Below are 20,020 nucleotides of genomic sequence, written 5' to 3'. Positions count from 1 at the left end.
TTTATTAGGCAAACCTTGATAACTTCATACTTTCTTTGAAAATTTGCCCCTTTGCGCATGTCTATTACTCATTCCATCTTCTTTCTACATTTGAAACCAAGAACACGCAAGAAAAAAAACCCACAAATGCTCAAAGCGGCGTCTACGAATGTCTTGGCCCCGGTGTGATATTCAAATTGACTCGGTTATATAATTAACAGAAGAAGCGATTATACGTGCGTTTTCTTACTTATGGTCGTGGGGAGAAAACGCCGACGGCCACTCCAAGAGCTTGGGTAATTGGAAACGCCGCAGCGATTGATTGGTAATATCTCCGTGCTACTTGTCAAAGAACATCGTTTGCTCGGCTAATAGCTCGATTAAGCGAACACTTCACTAAATTATTGACACCTCAGTCAACAGAAAATCACATCTCCGGCAGTCTCACCTACTTTCAATCAAAGACTGTGTACCAAGCATTCTGATGTAGTTTTCATTTGTCTTATGTAAGAATTCACGGAAATAACAACCAGACATGTTTGAATGATAATGTCATATATTATTGCGAATCCACCGGTATGCATGTGGCCTTGGTTGATATCAAGTGTCCACTCGCTCAATTCTTGAATGTAGACACCATGCAAATTTATTTTGATCTCACGACACGTCAACAGTTTTACGAGTTTTTGGTTGTGTTTCATAAATTACAGTCAACAACATACAATTTAAGGTAGAATGCGCCCCAGGGACAGATTTTTCGGACTATCAATTTTTACAATTCTTTTCTGACCTACCACTTGTGGAGTTCATTCTAAAGCTCTTGGCGTAAGAAAACTTTTTACTCTTTTTTTCTTCGAACATTGAAAATGTTGATGTCCTCCATAGAGTTAACACAAGAGTGGCGGCCATTTTGAATTTCAAATATCGATATATCTTAGGTAATTTGTCTCTCTAGACGGTGACACCCCGATTTTCATTCTTGATTTTGAAAGAGAATGGTTGAAAGTTTACATATTCTGAGGAAAATTTGAGTAAAAGTTTAAGTCTTTCGCTTTCAAGGCGCATGCGACTTTAAGCAGAAATACGGACTTAACACTTTAGACCGAGACTTCCTCGATTTAACGCCTCATCGATAATTATAATGCCGGGCTGCGGTACGAGTCTGCACCACACAGTTTGTCCGACACGGTTACTGTCACCTTCCCCCTTCTGCATTCATCACCGAAGTGATTTTGACAACGCTAGACTTGTCGTAACCTGAAACAACAGAACTGACCAGAGGTACTAGCCTTAAAATGAGCCAAGAAGATGAGTACAGTGAGGAGAAAAACAAGATTTGAGTCGTTTTAGGATAATGATCGTGTAGGTAGCGGATATAAGGGCTACTGCAAGGCATCTCATTCTTGAAAAACTCGGGGAATCATCTTATACATGAAAGAGCCGTCTTGACTATAGTATAAGTATGTTTTTAGTGTTTGAGTTCTACGGTCCTAGTTTGCAGATTAATGGATAAAGGGGATTTGCAATTTATCTAAGCATTTTCGTAAGAGCACTTTCCTGGACGTCCTACACCAATAATGATTCTATGTTCCAAAGGCTGTTGGTTTTTGAATCCCTTGGCTCTGTATTTCCACATATTTCATGAAAACAAACGTCACTGTAAATCATTTCAGTACTGCATATAATGCAAGGGGGATACTTCAATGCAATATCGCTAAGATTGAATCAAATCAGTCAAGAGCCTGAAACGACATCGGAATCTCTCGTGAGAATCGTCAGAACTAGAGTAATGTTTACCGTTAGTTACTGAAATGATCACAGCTCTATGACGTCATAAAACGTCAATTTTATTTAGCCTCATTGGTTTAATATTTATTCCTATTTCCATTTATCATTCATCATTTGAATCATTTTACGGCGGTTTACGGCATTAACTACCCAAAGCACGTTATGGACAGTGTTATGGGATCTCAACCAATACTTCAATTCAAACCTGCGTTGATGTAATTAGAGGCTTTTCCGCCGAAGAAACAGTGCAATAAAAAGGGTAATGGCAATTTTACAATTTATTTGCTAAGTCTCAAGTGGTCTGATATTTCATGTTGCTCGTTGTACAACAAGACGAAAGTTTTTTCCTTGGAACGTGAAAGGTTTTATTCTGTTAACTTAACCTGGTCATTTAAATTCATTGACCTAAGGAGCTCACGTTAAACGGGAAATAGGTTAAATATGCCAATTTGGGTCCCTTAGTTAAAGCTTAATATTTCGTACAATTGGAAGACAACAACAGCCACCGAAGTCACGTATCTTCCCTTTCAGTCAAATTGTGATTTCAACGAAGCCTGAATAGGGCGCCCTTTCGTCATCGTGTTTGAAGGTCAAACTTTATCAACAGATTTATCTAAAAGAAAGTTTATTTAGTTGACAAAGTTTTCAGTAGAGAATAAAGGATCGAAAAAATCATTGACGAGCGCTTCATGCATAGACTGGTTCAAGAACCAGGGATTGAGAAGGGAAGTTTTAAATATTGAGATGTCTCAAGCATTACGATTTGGTGGAGAATCCGTTGAAATCAGTAGTTTTACGAGGCTCTCTTCAACAGGTTTCGTTGCTGTAACCGAAACGTCATACATTCGAAGGCTTCTACCACGATGTCGTCAATCGTGTGGCTGACCTCAATCAGCTCCTGTCCAATTTGATTTTGTCGTAATTTCCGAGACATTAACGCCCACTCTAAATCAGTACAGATAATTATAGGCTGATTGGACGGGCTGACCGTCTTGTTCGCCACCTAGCGAAAACAAGCGTATTAACTGTGGTGACCAAACAACGAAAGGTTTGACTATGTAGATGGAAAATGATTTAATCATGCATTGCACGGCAATTGTGAGAGGCGAGTAATTTCCCTCTCACCAGCTCTTAATTAAAAAGAATGTCAAATATATTGGGGAAACATAAATATAGATTCCTCGATTGTCAAGGAGTGATAGATAAATCAAAAGTGTATGCACTTCAATTCAAATTTATTCGGATCTTCTTTCTCTTTTCGGTAAACACTTTTGTATATTCAAACATTTCCTACGTATAATAACATGTTTATCCCAAACTCGATGTGCCCGTTCAGCCAATTTAGGTTTATCTGAATATTCGTAATAAACATCAATCCCTGAGTGTCCTGTCAGTTCCATTTGTATCCCTTTCACGGAATATTTCTAGCATTGTTTAATAAAGATGGGTAAATTATGACTTAATAGCAGGCTCACCCCTTGCAAGCATGTAAGGTTTTCCGATGTGAAGCGCCCTCAATTATTAACAAGTCATCGTTGATGACACAGTCCCCACTTGTTAATGGGTATTTTGATTACAGGTCCTCAGAGAGGATAGAGTCCTCTTCATTAGGTCTGTGATAAAAATACTTTGAATGAATTCGCTTGATACATGTCTGAGTTATGGTTCAGGACATGAAAAAATCGTAAAAATGGTCGCACAGTGGCCATATTGGATCGCATCACAAAACAAATTGATGTGCATAGCTATGACATTGGTCGATGTCCTTGTACAAACTTTGAATAAAATCGGTTGAAACATGCGGATATGCATGAGAAATGGCTCTGTACATGAATAAATCGTTAAAAAATGGCCGCCTGGCGGCCATATTGGATCGTATCACAAACAGATTGACGTGCATATGTATGACATAGGTCAATGTCCTTGTACCAACTTTGAATAAAATCGGTTGAGATATGCCTGAGTTATGGCTCTGTACATGAAAAAATCGTAATAAAATGGCCGCAGAACAGCCATTTTGGATCGTATCACAAAACAAATTGACGTGCACGGCTATGACATTTGTCATTAACCTTGTACCAACTTTGAATAAAATCAGTTGAAACTTGCCTGAGTAATGGCTCTGTACATGAAAAAAATTGTAACCAGATATGAACTGAAAATGCTCACGTGTTTCATACAGTTATGTGTAAATTTGAACCTTTGCCACATGTTTGCAACTTCATTGAAAGTATTATGATCAACATAATGAACAATAATTACCGCCGATTAATTCTCAAAGGTCATGAAGTATACAAATATGTAATTAGCTGAAATAAAAATGTTAAAGTTCTTTGACTGCTGTCATTGTATCACCATTTATATAGCAAGTGTAATTACCGTTTGCCAAGTCCTTCAAGCCGTATATGCCGAGCTGTGAAAGCTCATTAGATATGTAAATTAGCTGACATGAAAATGTGAAATGATTTTCGATATTGTTTTAACCAGGTATAATCATCAATGTTGTCATGTTTTGCCAACTTTGATCAAGTAAATCCCAGTATATATCCCTAATAAGCAAAGTTCATTAAATATGTAAATTAGGAATTGACTTAAGTAAAAATGCTTAATGATTGTCAATAATGTTGTATCATGGTATCTGCAATATGACTAAAATCAATGACTAAAATCAAGTTAAATTGTGTTGCTAAGTTATCGCTTTATACCAAAAATCAGACCTCTAGCTCTATTGGCTGGCTCAGAATTAGATATGCACATAATTAATTAGGTACAGGATGTGATGTCATAAGGTCTCCCATCATACCAAATATGAAGGGTGTAGCACTTGTGGTTACTAATAGTTATGGCCATATATGTATATTTGAGGTCAAAGGTCATCGGGGTCACATGACATTTTGTCAAAAAAATTGTATTGCTAAGTTATCCCTATATACCAAAAATCAGACCTCTAGCTCTATTGGCTGGCTCAGAATTAGATATGCACATAATTAATGAGGTACAGGATGTGATGTCATAAGGTCTCCCATCATACCAAATATGAAGGGTGTAGCACTTGTGGTTACTGAGTTATGGACATATACTCATATTTAAGGTCAAAGGTCATCGGGATCACATGACATTTTGTCAAAAAATTTGTATTGCTAGTTATCCTATATACCAAAAATCAGACCTCTAGCTCTATTGGGTAGCTCAGAATTAGAAATGCACATAATAAATGAGTTGCAGGAAGATGCCAAGGTCAAAGGTCAAGTGGAATCCCCAAAATTGTGGAGAGCAATTTGGTCCCCTACTGGCCATTGTCCAATAGACGCTGGCTGTCTTGGACTTTAACATATACCAGAATAAGCCATTGCCATAGCTTAGCTGCATAGGTATAGGGGAGGTCAAAGGTCATAGAAAAATCAGAAAAATAATACTTTAAAAATCTTCTTCTCAAAATTGGCAGGACCTGTGATTTTGATATTGGCATGAAGGAGCAAGGCTATAAGGTCTAACCAGGGTTAGGTTGGTAGCGGGTCGAGTTGACTGGGGTCGAGTTGGTTAGGGGTCGAGATGTCCAGAAACCATGGTCATCATGCTTCCCATAGACTACATGTATCACAAAAATTAAAACTGTGATAATTTCATTAATATGCAAGCCACGCCCACCAAAACCTTTTCAGTTCTAGCCATTTGAATTCTGAAGATGTCTACCAAATTTGACTGAAATACGTTCAGCCGTTTTTGAGATAATGGGGATACAGACACACAGACACACAGACACACACACACACACACACAGACATGGCTAAACCATATGCTCACGTGTGTGAACACGTGAGCAAATAAAATGGCCGCCTGGCGGCCATATTGGATCGTATCACAAAATAAATTGACGTGCATATCTATGACATTGGTCAATGTCCTTGTACCAACTTTGAATAAAATCGGTTGGAACATGCCTGAGTAATGGCTCTGTACATGAAAAAATAGTAATAAAATGGCCGCCTGGCAGCCATATTGGATCGTATTACAAAACAAATTGACGCGCATATCTATGACATGGTCAATGTCCTTGTACCAACTTTGAATAAAAACGGTTGGAACATGCCTGAGTTATGGCTCTGTACATGAAAAAATCGTAATAAAATGGCCGCCTGGCGGCCATATTGGATCGTATCACAAAACAAATTGACGAGCATCTGTATGACATATGAAGTAATCCTTGTACCAAGTTTGAATGAAATCGCTCCAGGCATCTCTGAGATATCTGCGTGAACGGACGGACGCACGGACGGACGCACGGACGCACGCACGGACATGACCAAACCTATAAGTCCCCCCGGACGGTGTCCGTGGGGACTAAAAAATGACAAGGACGTAGAAAGCATTGAGGGTCTCTTCAGTTTGTTCATGCCACTTTTCATTTTCTCTTCAACAGATTATATCTGATCACAAAATGCCATGATTCAGTGCGCTCAAGATTCTTGGAACCGAGCTGGCTGCACGACAAAAACGGAAGACATTTTTCGTTGCCAAAACTAACATAACCTTTCACTATCTCGGATATCTCTCTCTACCTCTCTGTCATTCTCTCGTTGTCTCTTCTGTCTAATCTCTCTCTCAATCTCACTTAGTATGTCTCTTTTCCTGCTTGCCTGCCTGCCATCTGTCTGTCTGTCTGTCTATCTGTCTGTCTGTCTGTCTGTCTGTCTGTCTGTCTGTCTGTCTGTCTGTCTGTCTGCTTCTTCCCTTATGTCTGTATGCTGTTTAATGATTTTTCTCCGTTCGATTCGTGCCCATCCAGCGTATGACTTTAACATATTTCTACGAGAGAGAGAGAGAGAGAGAGAGAGAGAGAGAGAGAGAGAGAGAGAGAGAGAGAGAGAGAGAGGGGAGGGGAGAGAACACACGGGTGAATAATGATGTACTGAACATGATCTTGAAGTTAATATGCGATACGCGTTCACAACCTTTTTGTAGGTTCTGTATGTGTTAAGAAAAGTTCTACTATAATAAGTAGAGAATAAATATATCACAATCTGTCATGCGCTGGATGGGTTTGAATGGATTAGAGAATACTGATCACACAGCATAAAGATAATGAAGCATATATATGCTAGGCTGTTCAGACTGTACATGCTGAATTAAGTGAAGACTGTTTCTATTAACTACATATCCTCTCCAAGCAAGCTTATTGTGTAGATACATCAGAAAACAAAGCTGTGTCGATAACAGGACCGGGGATGGTCTATCATCGGCATCATTCTGTATAATTCCCGTGTTGTAATTGGCTGATCGTAAAGCGTCACTTCCATTCATAAAAGTCCGCCCTTTTTGTGTCAGCAAGGCCATTATATCACGGGACGGGATAAGGCTTTCTACAGGACAGAGCTACGGCTCTTCGTTGGTCCAGTTCAGGCTTTTGAAATGTCACGATATCCTGCGTAAACGGTGATGTTTTCTCCTTATTAGGCAGGTGCTGTAGTATATTAGCAAGCCCGCCGTACGGAAATGCTTTTTTTTTGATGATCCGATTACAGGTGAATTATGCCGTAATAAATCATCCATTTAAATCTATTAAAGTCTGATTCTAGCCCCTGTACAATAAAGTGTTTCAAGCGTCTACATCCCATAAAGGCTTTCTATTATGCACCTTGGCACGATTTACACCAGTCTGTTGAATTTATTACCTTCCATACAATAGAGTTAGATCATGTTAGATGGCTTTGATGGCGACAGTTTGTTGTTCTTTTAGTCGGCATTATTGGCGCCTTTTTTCAATAGAGATCCCCAACAAGTTTCTCTACAGTGTACGTTGATAGGGTGTAGTAACACTTGTTTTCACTCGTGCCAAGCATGAGCATCGGGCTCGTGCGATAGTGAAGATTACAAAAATTAATGAATCTGTTTCTGGTGAACGAGCTAACTACTGCGACGTATGTGTGACGTTTTGTTTTTATTTTCGCAGATTTTGTCAAATACATTCTAGCGTTAGTGTCATCAAAATGCTTACACTTAACCTCCGACGTTTAATGTCATAGTGCTATAATAATTGATAGATTTGGATGCGAATCGCTTCGATACGTGCACAGTGTCGTGCATGTGTTTCCTGAGATATGCGTTCAACGGAATCTGTGCCGTATAGGCCTAGTAAGCTTATTCCCGAACAAACGGCTCAGACATAGGCCATGCGATTCACGTGTGCGATATTGTAATTCAAACATGAAATTGGTTGGATCAGTGGGTGTACATAATTTTCATTATCTAAAACTGCTAAACAGGAAGGCGCACATTACACATGGTGAAAAAATAGACCAAATTAAATCGGTCTTCAGAGTTTCAAAGGAAAGTGGTTGGGAATTCCTAGTTATACTAGATCATCATCATTATCAAATGTCAAGGACCAGAAACAAATTAATGTATTGACTTATATTAAAGATGCAGGTATATAGTCGTATTTGATTATGGAAATATGCTAATTTTGAAGATTAATCACTTGAGGTGGGCTCTTGATAACACCTCCAAATTATTTTGATGGATTGCGGAAACGTGACACAAAAATGTTGACGGCGAAGCAATATAGAAACCCATCCTTAGCGATGAGGAGGGGTCGATGTTCCCTTTGTGCGATATTTTTATAGTGTATGGCTACAAGTGATACAGGGATACAGTGAGCCTTGTTGTAGTTATCTCGAGCTATTAGTCAAAAACATTCGTGTGATCGCATGTCGCAGCTCCTACCATCGGAATCCAGTAAAAGGTGACGAACGTTTGTCAGACTTACAGTGATGGTCTGTGTTTTGAATGCGTGCTGTTACCATGGTGAGGTGACCGCGACGTGACGCGCTGCTCTTCACACGCGGCGCGTCTGGCCAAATTAACTCTCTGATTTCAGAAGGAATATTTCATTCGTGGCGACAGTTCTAGTGTTGGCGAATTTCCGTGAGAGAACCATCAATTGTCGACCTGAAACGAGATAAACCGGATAATCATTAAGAAAATACCGAAGAAATCATAGACATCAAAGAATAAAAATGAGCAAATAAGGTTAGATGTGTTGATGGTGTATGCTAGGTCATCAAAACTGTCATTTCCCTATTCCAATAATGATAATAACGCAAATGTTGAAGAGTATGATGACTCGAGATTGAAATTCTGACCTGTTCCTCCTGAGAGCAAATGATCCATACCTAAACAGCATGTTTTTTCTTTAATGTAATGTATTGATCTGAATTTACGTGTGTGCACATCCATGCTCTTTCCACACTCATGCTACATAACCTTGCAATCATACCGAGGCACCAGCTGCCAGATAAATAGTCGGCTGCATTTTCGAATTAAAAAAGAAAAACCTCAACCCTGTGGAGAGATTTTCAGTAAACTGGTGTTATTGCAAATGTGCATTAGCAACCTTTTCTGTTTTGCAACATTTCATCACATGGCGACAAGGCACAGAAAGATACAAAATTACCGACTGTAAGGTGAATAATTTGATCTAGATAGGCGAAACTAAGGTTGGCATAAACTATTTATTTATTTATTTATTTATTATTTACTAACTTACCAGTCTGCTTTTTGTTTTTTTACGTTTCATCACTTATAATTCTGATAATGAAAAGACATATTTCTCTTGACACCGTTTGTTCCATTTTAGAGGCTTAAATAAGAAATATTGATACCGACCTGCATTTCTTGTCAGTTTCAAAGATTTCCCATTTTCACATTCATAATTTTTGAAATTAATATTCTTTGCCATAATGAATAAATAAACAGAGTGTTGTGGTTTGAAGTGGTAACATGTATAGCTAATAGTAGTTGACACGTGGTCATTTGAAGATTTCCTATGCTGACGGTGAGGCAAAACTGATCTGTCATCGTAGTTCATTTCTGACGACACAAGACAACGTCAAGTGCCATATCAATGTCAGTATATAACGGAAAAAGCATCCCAAGGACACATGTCCCTCGAGCAGTTGGAAAAACACGAGCAAATCTTGATGTATATTTACCTCGTCTGTTGAGTATAGGCAAAGTTTATTGGTATTCGTTGTCGGCTTATCGTCTTGCTAATCCAAGTCACGCAATCATTCATATATTGAGCTTTTATGTTTCTTATCACCTTAAAATTCACAGTGAGTAAAAGATGCTGCTAATCATATTATTCACTTACTTGTATACACAGATGATCAATAACCAGAAATACAACCACAATCGCAAAACAAGAACAAGACAATGACATGGGAAGTCGAAACTCAATTGCTTAAAAGAATGCTTTCCATGAAACGAACACCCATAAAATAGCATTTTTTTCCATTTGCAACATAAGAAACATACAAATATCCTTACCAAAACTCGCAAATTTGCTAAAATTCGAGTAAAAGATGGGTATGATAATGATGCACGAGATGAAGTGGAAAAATATACAAGATTTTGCAGAAGTACGAATGGTACTAATAGGATAACCATGTTAAAAGCGACGTGAACAGGAGCGTTAGATCTTGGAAGTCGTCATTTACATACTAAGAAGCGATGCGAGGTTATGAAAACTTAATTGGCAAACACTATGTCGAAGGGAGATTAGGTGGCCGCATACATTTTGGAGTATAACATATATACTTCCAAAACAAACATGTACTTATATACATCCCCTCACTTTCTCACGTTCTCATAATCTCTCTCTCTCTTTCTCTCTCTCTCTCTCTCTCTCTCTCTCTCTCTCTCTCTCTCTCTCTCTCTCTATCTCTCTCTCTCTCTCTCTCTCTCTCTCTCTCTCTCTCTCTCTCTCTCTCTCTTCGCTCGCTCTCTCGCTCTCTCTAAAGTATAGAGATGTTCTTGTGGGAAAAGGTAGTGCCTGATGCTTAAACCAAGGCGTTATAAATAATAACACAAATTACAGAGTAATTATATCTGTTACTTAAGTTTCATGAATCTTGCAATCTTCATCTGCAGATTACATACATACAAATATACATACAAATACACAATGCAAATTCACATACATACATACATACATACATACATACATACATACATACATACATACATACATACATACATACACACACATACATACACACACATACGTACATACATACATACATACATACATACATACATACATACATACACACATACATACATACATACATACATACATACATACATACATACATACATACATACATACATACATACATACATACATACATACATACATACATACATACATACATACATACATACATACATACATACATACATACATACATACATACATACATACATACATACATACATACATACATACATACATACATACATACATACATACATACATACATACATACATACATACATACATACATACATACATACATACATACATACATAAAAGCAAACAAAAAAGAGTTTCAAGTATACCAACGACTGTTCGTGACTTTGACTTTTGACGCATAGAACAAACATTCACAGATGGACAATAAAAATCGAAAGTTTAGCACGGCCGTAATCTAAGTCTCATAACAGACTCGTTTCAACCATTGCATTGTTATCACAATCAGACAATGACGTATAGACTAGAATTACCGAATTTTTCCGATAACGTCAGGCATTTCCCATGAGAACTTAATGTTCGTCATACTTTATGTGCAAGACGATACGTACTCCACAAGCAATAAAACTTTATCTGAAGCCCTTTCGTAGAGATAAAATTGCTGATGATGATATCATGTATGAGACACGTTAGACGTACAGCTCATATCATTAAACAACCCCTAGATGACAAAAGACACAACCTCTTCTGAAAGGTATACAGTCACTTGTAATCTAAATATGCCCATATATGGTCAAAGGGGCATTGCTTGGTATTAAAAATGCCCTTGTGCTGTTTTTAAAAAGCGGCCACCCGATCTGTGATTGGTTAGATTTTCTCTTTTCCACGGTAACTGTGGCAAATTGGAGCAGGTGACAGTGTACCTTTAATTTATCGGTCTTCTCTTTTGTTTAACTCAAAACGTGTAACATGATTCGCCGCCATCCACATGCCGTGGATTCTTCCCAATATTAATTGCACCACTCTATATCTTGAGATCTGAAGCATCTATCCATTCATGGAAGCCAGACTTTTCCTCCATGTTAACTAAGTATATATTTGCATATCTAAGCTAAGCATCTATGTAGTTTCCGACTCTTTAAAGTAGACAAACGATTTTGGAGGGAACTTATCTACGTTGAAGTATTTACTTTGTGCATTTTATGAAACGAAAATCAACCTTATATTGATTATTATTCTAAAACCAAAATTTATTTGTTTGGTTATCAATTCGTCTATGAATTCAACAATTCATTAATGATATATACTTATTTTATTTATTGCCACTCTCAATTCACTTTCTTTTCTTTGTAGAAGAAATGAAGGTCGCCATACTTGTTATGTTGCCATGATTCATCGAAGTCCTGGTCCTAGCTTGTTCTTAAGAGACCAAATCATATTGTAAAAATCAGTACCAATAATATTCTCATACTTTTTAATACAGAACGGTTGCATGTGATCAGTAAAGCGTGTTTGTAAGCGTGTATGTTACGAGAATAAACAGAGAAAGCGAGAAGGTGTGAGACACAGAAAGAGAGACGTAGACATTCAACGAAGGCGATGGATACTTTCAAATATTTTGTTATAATATTCTAATCTAGTAATATTCTGGAGACCTAAAATACTATGAGTATCGGTATATTGTGAGTTTAGTGAGTGAGCGTTTTGTCATTACACACTGTGTTTTCTCGAAATGTTCGTGAGAGTTGGTAAATCTCAGATGCAGTACATCTGCATGGGAGTAATTTTAGATGACCATCATTCTCTTTAATCAATACTTCGCGCATAAAAGCAGCTTAATGAGTTAAACGTTTCAATTTATCGGTCATAAAAAACTTTGATCGCTATATATTTGTCGTGTTGTCCGCGAGCAAGCTGACTTTGTCTGCTGACTATGTATGACACAACCATATACACTCATGTATGTATGTATTTTTGTATGTATGTATGGATGGATGTTTGTATGTATGTATGGATGGATGTATGTTTGTATGGATTGATGAATGTATGTATGTATGTATGTATGTATGTATGTATGTATGTATGTATGTATGTATGTATGTATGTATGTATGTATGTATGTATGTATGTATGTATGTATGTATGTATGTATGTATGTATGTATGTATGTATGTATGTATGTATGTATGTATGTATGTATGTATGTATGTATGTGCTTTAGTGGGCGAATTAAATTGTCTTCTCATTTGAATCGTAACGGTTACGAAAACTGACGAGTACCAGCGATACTTATACCGACCTCTCATGGCTTTATTACGTAATCTCCACTTTCGTAAAGGCACGATCTTTATTAAATTACGGCCCTCATATTCCATATTTATCTTCAAGGGCACGACTTTGACCCCCGATTTGTCTTTATTGTTAATGATAAGAATTTGATTAGTAAGAGCACATTGCTTCAATAATCCTGAAATCTAGACAATGTCACTTGATCTAGAATGTCCTAAAGAATTCTCTATTTATCAATCAATCAATCAATCAATCAATCAACCAACCAACCAATCAATGAACCAATCAATCAAAACACTGAAAATGTGAATGTTGTATTTAAAGTAAAGTTATATTTGTCTATCAGGATCAGCGTCTATTATTTTACCTATCGCAATGCATTGTCTTCTTTGCATTTCTCTGTCTGACAGTGACACTATACCGTTGTCACGATTCACGTCAACGCCACACTAATGATCATAACCGACGCATTAGCCCAGAAGAGGGAAAGAATATTAACGTGCTTGCTTATCGATCGGTGCATCACTGGGAAGGAAAATGCTCCTTTATGTCCCCTGTAACGATTAGCCCGACCATTGTTGACGACATCACAACCTGATGAAATGATAGCGAGAAAATCGCAACTTGACACGGCAATTTAATTCCTAGATTGTCGTGTGGATTGTCTAAAGCGAGGCTTATCAGCGTTTAGATTGGCTGGAGAAGTGACCTTTTCCGATGATACGTTGTCGTCGAAACGACGTGTCCGATAATCGAGATCTGTTTTAGCTCTACGTCAGTGCAGAGTTTTATCGCCCGGGTCAATGGTGGCTGATTATTGCTTCGATACGTTCGTTTATCGTGTGTTCAGAGTTTATCACTTATTGCAGGATAATCCGATTAGTGGCATTCGATAGAATTCAACAGTGTACCCACGAAGGTATTTCGTCATTTGCTCGTCTTTCTGACTAGCCGATGTCGACTGTGGCTTCCTCAGGTTCGACGGAGATTGGCTACGCTTTGAAACGGCTTCAATGGTTGCAGACCCATACGGACGTTAAATTCGTTATAACGTGTATAACACTCTGATAATTGAAACATTTCTGGTCAACTGGTTCATAAAATATTGTCAGCGTATTTATACTCGCAGAAGAAATCCAGCATCAGGTGTCCAGTATTCAATTAAATGCCTATTGATTGCGATAACAGGGATACCCTATCTTAAAAAAGATAATAATGAAAAAGACGACTTATTATTTCATAATATTACATGTGGAAAGGCGCTGTGACAATTATAAAGTGTTTGTCGACGCCTGTTGCAGCGTACATCCTTGTGATTAAAAAAACGCGAAAAAAAGATACAGATGCAAGTTTCGGAGACAATGATTAAAGGTCTCCTTTTGTGTCAGGTGGACTTCTTGAAGGAAGAAGAGATTTGTCTGAAACATCGCGCTGTATGTAACAATATTTTGAAACGTGGTATTCAATATGAAAAACGTGTCTGACTATGATAAAATATTGATACATTATTTTAGAGGATGGTATGAATGACACATCACGTCGCTTTTCTGCAAAAGAATTGAGAGAACAACAGAAATGGCCCTATTCATGAGCAGTGCTTTCCTTTGAAAAACTACACGATAAGGTGTTATACAATCTCTATGGAGCGAGAACGTTTTGGTGCCGATATATGATGGGAAAAAGTATTCCATTTGTTGTTCAGATCACAAATTATTGATATCAAAGATCCGAATTTTATATTTGAAAGTGATATTTGCAAAAAGAGAATTTTCATGTTGAAAGGTTGCGACTCGCGTTTCTAGAAAAGACTTAGATTGATCATAGCATCATTGTAACAGATATGAATGATGTGACTTTGTTTGGTTTGCAAACTCCTTGATGTAATAAGCATATGTTGAAAGAAACTGTATACTATACTCATAACAAAGAATACAAATGGCAAATGTGTGGATTTAGTGGAGAAAATGGCTTCAAATTTGGCAATTTGAAATTCAAAATGGCAACACTTCCCAGTATTAACTCAGTGATAAAATGTGTTTTGTGATTAAAGAGACTGTAAAACTACATTTTTGTCCGTTAGAGAAATCAGAACGAGTCAAACGACGCTATAGAATCATGGAAGACTTGAAATTTCGTCAAAACAGGCTGTAAATCACAAAATAATGTAAAATCGGAGTTTTAATTCTTGGCTCGAGGATAATTCTATCCTCCTCTCTTTCATTCTGATTCTCCACTTTGTTTGACGTCAACATTTTCGCCAAAGTGAGCGGCAGTGACAAGAAAAGAGTTCTCATGACGTCTTGTTATGACGTTTCAAAAGCCAAGAAATACACAGTTCTGGTAAAGTTCGTTTATGCCTACAGTCGCCATCTCACGGATGCGCCATTTTAAAAAATTGTGGTTTGCTTCTCTTGACAATTTGCAATTCAAGTTGTGGATTTACGAGATAATTGCTATTTCACATCTCTTTCGGTCTAAACATATTTTCGTGACAATCGTATGACACAAACTTTAATTAGCGGGGTGTTTGTCTAATTCAAGGAAGGTGTCAATTTCTATCATTCATGAAGGTAAAAATAGTTACCTAAAGGAGAGACAGACAGACAGACAGACAGACAGACAGACAGACAGACAGACAGACAGAGAGTAATAATAGTAATATTAATGACGTTGACGCTAGTTCCCACAGTATTATGGTATGACCATGTCATTAGTTTCTGTTGATTTTCGTTACTTACTATGTCCTGTACAAATATAGTAACCGGCGAATCTTCGACACAGCAACGTTATCGAGATGAAAATATCACAGTATTTTGAAATCTTACAACAATGCTGAAAAAGACGCCGGTTATGGCCCCGGGAAAGACACTACTTTGAATATAGTTTATAAATCATCACGGAGCGCCGTTTTTTGCTTTAAATGTTCGACACTGATCATTAATTCGGAAGCAAAGAAACACACTGCACATCGGTCACGCTTGAATCCCACGGCAACACTTGTACAAGGTGAAGACATCTCGTTAGTTCAACGATTGACTGAAGGGATAGTATCAAATCAGTTAAACAAATTGGCTAAATTAACAGATCGATTCCACTGACTGTGTTGAAACCTCTTCTTGCATGTCTGGAACAAACACCGTCTCGGAGAAAAAGGTCAGACAGCGTATCAAGAGGTCATTTTAAGGAGTCGAATGTGATCTCCGTTAAGAAAGTCTCTCGCATTCCCTGAATGTTGGTTCTAACGGGTGATGGTTTTGTCATTTATCTTTAATCAAGACTGACGACCCTTCCTGCATTTGTTATAGATGGATCATAATCAACTGAGTCTGGAAAACTGTCTAGTTCATCCCCTGGTTGAATGTGAACCTCATGCCTGTAATAAGCCCAAATTGCTTTTGTGTTCGCAATCCGACGCAAACATGGGTGCATTTGAAGAACTGATCTTCCCTGTTGGGCTCCGTCTATCAATGGTGACATCAACTGAAATCAGTCTTAGCCCAGGTGACCAGGTGTTTATGTACCATTGATATTAGAACATATCTACACATAAACGTACAAAAGCTGCATTTCTACTCTTGTGATATTTTGCCTGTTGTAATAAAGGTATGTGGCAGTTTTGATGATTTCCACTTTTGTACCTATCCTTCTTTACAATGTTAGATTCGCGCATGTCTAATGATATCCATGTGAATAAAGAGCCAGAGACAAAATCCTATAATTATAATTGTTAGAATGTAACTAGTGGTAGCGTGAACCTGGTATTAAGCAGTCTTGTCAAAAGAGAATTCAGATTTTATTTTCATTTTTTATGTTTATTTTATTTCATTCAATCCATCATCAGGTATTGCCCAGTTAGGAATGAGGTTTTCCAGTGACGTCTTTGGAGAGAATTAAATTTTCCGGGAATTCTAGGATGAGGAATACGCATAACCTTCTACCCAATGGAGCAATGAGGAGTAAAGTGACTAGCTCAAGGGCACGACACCGTGTTAGAGTCTCGAACTTACCATCCTCCGACAGTTAGTCTATTACTTCGGACTTACCTGGTCTCGAACTCACCATCCTCTGATAGTGAGACCGATAGCCTAAACACTGATCCGCGGTGCCTCCTTTACTGCTTATATACCTTCCGGTTTTGTGTCCCTTAGAAGTCTTCGCTTGCAGCGAACTTCGAAATGACAAACATTGTGCGCTCTTTTTTGGAACTCTTTGATATTGTGTAGTGATTAAGAACCATTTGTCTTAAGAGTCATACCGCACTAAGTCTATGAAGTTATTTTTATAAATGTGAATTTGTTGCTAATGCAATATGAATGTTCCCGATGATTAGAAGAAAAAGCAACCGGTGTCCGGCCAAAGTCTTTATCAAGCCTTAATTACTCTACAGTGAAAAGGACGCCACAGAATATCATAGTGATTAAACTCACCCTCTTAATTATCAATGTCAGATGCTCTCTTCAGGGGGGCGCTATGGGGTTCTGGCTGACAAAAAAGATCATTTTAGAAAGTCATCTGTGCCCACAGTAGTGTCAATTTTAAAGTATCTGTAAATCTGGTGTTATAATCTTTTATTGTCTTACGTTTAAATGTAAATTCAATGAGCCTATGGGTACATTTCAGATTTTATGGTCAGACAAAAAATATTTGAATTGAAATGAATTGATCTTTCAAACCTATGTAAAGTATGCACAATTAATAATAACAGAAACATTCAAAGCACATAAAATTTGATAGGCACCTAAACACTTTTCATGTACATCTACTTGAGTACTCTTAAATTTGTTATCTTCCACAACCAAGAATGCTTAGACTTGCCGATTACCTTGAATTTGAAATTCACATTGTTTTCAAGGTGACGTCTTCAGAGAGGATTAAATTTTCAATTCTCACAGAAGCAAAACGATGAAAAATGAGTTACTCCACAGATATTTTGATTCTCAAACGTTTACAATACTGTTTTGACCTAGCATTTATGGTGGTTCATTCTGAAGCTCAGGGAGTAATTCAGGTATTTGTGAAAATCGAAAAATTTACTTTCCCAATAAAGTTAACAAATGGTTAGTGGCCAATTTGAATTTCAAGTTCAGTAAACATTTGGTATTTTTCTCTAGTCCACAATTTTGCATACTAACTTTTGATTTTTATTCTCGATTTCCAAACGGAATGTTTTAAAATTTCCTAACGGAAAGTTTGAGTAAAATTTTAAATCTTGCGAATTCGAGGCTTGTGCTTCCTTTAAAAATGTGTCCCCGAGGCTTTATCGAGAGGTCTTCGACAGCCTTTGCGTCACACCATCACAATGCTACAACAATATTAGCTGAATGCTGGCACAGCATTGAGTTAAAACAGCTAAGGAAACGGGAATCTGCGATGATTTTTGTCCATCAAGGACAGTCCGAGTCTGGACAAGTGGAAATAGATTCCGACAGGTTTTCTGCACAAATTCGTTTGCTTGGCCGAGATGATAAATATGAAAATGTTCCCTTGGTGACGCCAATTCGATTGTTCATTTCACAAGAAATGTCAATATTTTGTAAGTTCTGAGTGGCTACAACTACGACTTCTGACATTCATGTACATTTCTAGACAAGCATTGGTACGTCCGCACAGCCTGCCCTGTTACTTTTCTCTACCCAATATCTCAGATATTTTTGTCACACCAACAGTGATTGATCACTCCTATCGAAAGATCTGACATCACTTCTGTGGTAATGTGTTCTGATCTCCATATATCCATATATCTCTTTCACTGATTCGTAACCATGGAGACCATGACATATCGTAGATGACGCATCAAGGTCATTTCTGTCTTGCTTATTTGTCTTCTTTCTGGAATATCACAAAAAATCAGGACATTCTCTGTGTTCTTTTCTTGAAATGTGAGCAATATTTAATCTTACCATAGTTATTCACCGAAATCTTCTGCATGACTGTTAATTAAAATGTAGTTTAGGAGATCGTAATTTTTTAACGTCCTCAAAAAAAAGAAGAAAAAAACCTTATGCTATAAAATCTTCGTTGATATTTACCAGAGAGATGTCGTGACTTCTCTCAGAGACAAAATGGCGTCGTTAACAATGCTCTTGCAAACTCGATACTTCACCCTCCGGAGATTATGATTATAACTTCATTAGTGAGTTCTGGTGCGTTGCAAGGTAAAATATAACGATTAGAATGCACACTGCACTTTTCGGTTGGTTGTACTTTTGAAACTGGTAACTTTAAGAAAGGTGGATTCAGGACGTTCGTTGCGTCCTCGAGAAAATTAAAATAATTGAATATAATTGAGTAAAAACTCAAAAGTATGACTAATCGGTAATCGTCTAATTTGTCATTTTCGTCCAAATGTGTGACCTTTCGAAATTTGATTGTTAGGATATTTTTCATGCAAGGCTGAAGGAGAGTGTTAACGCGATTAGAGTTTACCCGTGGCGACATCCGGGCCCTCAAGACCACACGACATATCGAGACACTGGTTGAATGTTTGAACTAATGGGAATTTTACAGTTGAAAATGAAAAATAATGATGATATATTAACAAAAAAGTAAAGTTTTAGGGACTACGTTTAACGAGTCACTGTCGTTATTTGGGCAGGATGGGCTTCAAAATATTATGTTTTGATACAGATACTGTGTATGATTTATTTAAATGTAAGCATGAACGTGTTTAGAGATGTAATATGAAACTTTGTGAAATATGCCTTAAAATCCGTGACAAAAAATAACAATAAATGTATTACGTGGGCCCAGGTTTGAATTTCAGCCGATCGTACTAATGCGTGGAGTCAGCTGCGTGTCACCACGCACTTATAGTCAAGATTCCTCATCCAATTACATGATAAAAATGGTTACTGCCAAGAATAATGTGTCAATTACATCGATGAAATCAAACTGGTGACGCGATATAACTTGCAGAGAATCAAGCAGGCG

This window comes from Ptychodera flava, chromosome 12, assembly GCF_041260155.1.
Source record: "Ptychodera flava strain L36383 chromosome 12, AS_Pfla_20210202, whole genome shotgun sequence".
NCBI classification, from domain to species: domain Eukaryota; kingdom Metazoa; phylum Hemichordata; class Enteropneusta; family Ptychoderidae; genus Ptychodera; species Ptychodera flava.
Note: the sequence above shows the minus strand (reverse complement) of the source record.